The sequence below is a fragment of the Hoplias malabaricus genome, chromosome Y, assembly GCF_029633855.1.
Source record: "Hoplias malabaricus isolate fHopMal1 chromosome Y, fHopMal1.hap1, whole genome shotgun sequence".
In the NCBI taxonomy this organism is placed as follows: domain Eukaryota; kingdom Metazoa; phylum Chordata; class Actinopteri; order Characiformes; family Erythrinidae; genus Hoplias; species Hoplias malabaricus.
Window position 1 is genome coordinate 32,177,767 of NC_089820.1, and position 2,654 is coordinate 32,180,420.

The window sequence follows — 2,654 nt, forward strand, 5'->3', positions numbered from 1 at the left end:
TGCCCAGGCATAGTTCACCATCTTTCGGGTACCACCGCGTATGCTCTGGCTCCGCTCTCCGCACGTGGGAAGAGCAGGCCGGTGGTGCGCCGCCCGCCCCCTCGGAGGGTTAGGACGGATCCCACCTCAGCCGACGCGCGCCGGCCTTCACCTTCGTTGCGCCTCCGGGGGTTCTGGTCCCTTCGACTCGCATACGCGTTAGACTCCTTGGTCCGTGTTTCAAGACGGGTCGTTCGGGGTCCGAACTTAGCCGCTGACCTTAGGCGTTCGGGTGCTGTGGGCCTGGATCGCCCCCCGCATCGCCGTAGCGGGCCTAGCCCGGGGCTGAGGACAGCCCAGCCGGCCCGCTTCGACCGAACGATCGGGGGGGGCCCCCATCCCCATCCCGGAGGAGGGGAGAACGCGGAAAGGACATTGCTCCACGGCCCCGGCGTTATCGGCGAAGTCGGAGCGAGGGGCTGTAGCGGAACGCCCGTGTCCGGGGGCCGCGTGGGGCTCCCTTCTCCGGACGGACCTACCTTCACCCTCGGGCCCTTCCAAGCCTAACCGGAGCCGGTCGCGACTCACCACCACGCGGGGAAAGTACACCGGGCGGGGCCGGACCTCCGTACGCCCGACAGGCCCGAAGTCCAGAGGCGAAGCGCAGAGCCGAAGCGGGGAGCGGTGGAGTCGGCACCCCACCCCTCTCGCCCGGATACGCTCGCACCCCCGACCGCGGAACCCGACGAGCGCGGGGCCGTCCGCCCGGCTGAATCCCCCGGGGCAGTCTTCTCGGTCCCCGTACGTTTACCTCTCAACGGTTTCACGCTCTGTTGAACTCTCTCTTCAAAGTCCTGTTTCAACTTTCCCTCACGGTACTCGGTTCGCTATCGGTCTCGTGCCGGTATTTAGCCTTAGATGGAGTTTACCACCCGCTTTGGGCTGCATTCCCAAGCAACCCGACTCCGAGAAGCCCGACCTACCCGGGCGGGAACGCGGGACTCGCTACCGGGCTTTCACCGTCTATGGGAAGAAGCCACGTTCGCGAGGACTTGGTCCCGCGTCCGCACCGAGACGGATCTTACGGACTTCCGTACGCTACATTTCCCGGCCAACCCCGGTCAGGGGAAAGTGGGATTCAGCGCTGGGCTCTTCCCTGTTCGCTCGCCGCTACTAAGGGAATCCTTGTTAGTTTCTTTTCCTCCGCTTACTGATATGCTTAAGTTCAGCGGGTCGTCTCGTCTGATCTGAGGCCGCACACAGAGGTTTCTTATGCGGGGGCGAGGGCGGAGGCGGAGGGCCGAAGGCTAGGGGCGAGGGGCGAGAGCCCGGCACGAGACCGAACTCCGCGACACCCTCCCCCCCACCCCGGCCGCTCGCCCGCCCGCTCACTCGCCCGCTCGCTGGGTTTAATCGGCACTCGCCACCCCCGCGTCCGACTGCGCGGAGCCCCGCTCGGGACTCGGGGAGAGACCGTAACGGACGTGGACCCGGACCTACTCGGCTCTCCCTCCGTTCCCTGTACGGAGCTCTCTCGCAACACGGGCCGCGTGGACTGGCTCGGAACCGAGTCTTCGTTTGGGAAGACGAAGGGCCGTTTTCAGGCCCTGCGAGCTTCCAGCCGCGGTCTCTCTCTCTCAGCGGGGGCGCGGAGACCGATCGATGGGTAAAGCGACCCTCAGACAGGCGTGGCCGCGGGATGGACCCCCGCGGCCGCAATATGCGTTCGAAATTTCGATGATCTGTGTCCTGCAATTCACATTAGTTAACGCAGATGGCTGCGTTCTTCATCGAAGCACGAGCCGAGTGATCCACCGCTAAGAGTCGTATTCGGGTTTGTGCCCGGCCCGTTACAGGCCGGGCGAAGGAAGCCATTCGAACAAGAGACAATTTTTGCCAATATATTTCAAGCCGGGTGCCTTCCACCCCCGTGCAGGGGGGGAAAGGTCATTGAACCTGGGCGTCACCACCGGACCGAGGAGTTACGGCCCGGGGGACGATCGCCCGAGTAGGTGCCCGAGACTTACGTGGTTTAGGAGACCGGGGTCTAGGCACCCGCCGTTCCCGGCGAGGCCCAGGGGTTTGGTTCGCTGCGTTACGGGTCCCGGTCTAAGGCATTCAGGCGTGCGCTCAAAGCCAAGCTCTCCACCCCGGAGGGTATGAGCGAGGCCCGGTGGTACGCTCCCAAGTCCCCGCTTAGGGGAAGGCGCTGGGTAGATCCCACCTAGTCAGGACCGGCGGGCACCGGCCGTCTCCTTTCGGGTGTTTATAAACGCATCCGGGGTTCGTGAGGCCCCTTCAACTCGCGCACCGGCCTTAGACTATTATACGGTCCGTCTCTGCGAAGCCAACATCGGGGGTATTTTGCATGCGCTCTTAAGCTCCGCTCTAACCCCGTGAGGGGAAAGAGTTTCGCCCGGCGGTACGCTCCCGTCCACCACCGCCCCCTGTGCCGGGGGGATGGGTTCAGGGAGATCCCACCGAGGCCGGCGAGCACCGGCCAACGCCCTGGGGGTGAGTAAGCCCCTTTGACTCGCGCACGCACAATCAAGCCTTCAACGATCAATGGTTTTTTGGGTTTAACTACCCGGCGGGCGGCTCCGGCGCCACTCTTCCCCCCGCGAACGGGAGGGGCGGACCGGGGTACCTATGCACCTAAGGCGGTCCTCGCATAA

At 64.8% G+C, this 2,654-nt stretch overlaps 1 non-coding gene across 1 annotated transcript; it reads right to left on the reverse strand.

Annotated features, from left to right (window-relative positions):
- Positions 1–1,651: 1,651 nt before the first annotated feature.
- Positions 1,652–1,805, reverse strand: LOC136679832 (5.8S ribosomal RNA). Its single transcript, XR_010796616.1, has one exon. It is a non-coding gene; the product is annotated as a 5.8S ribosomal RNA (ribosomal RNA).
- Between the last annotated feature and the right edge of the window lie 849 nt (positions 1,806–2,654).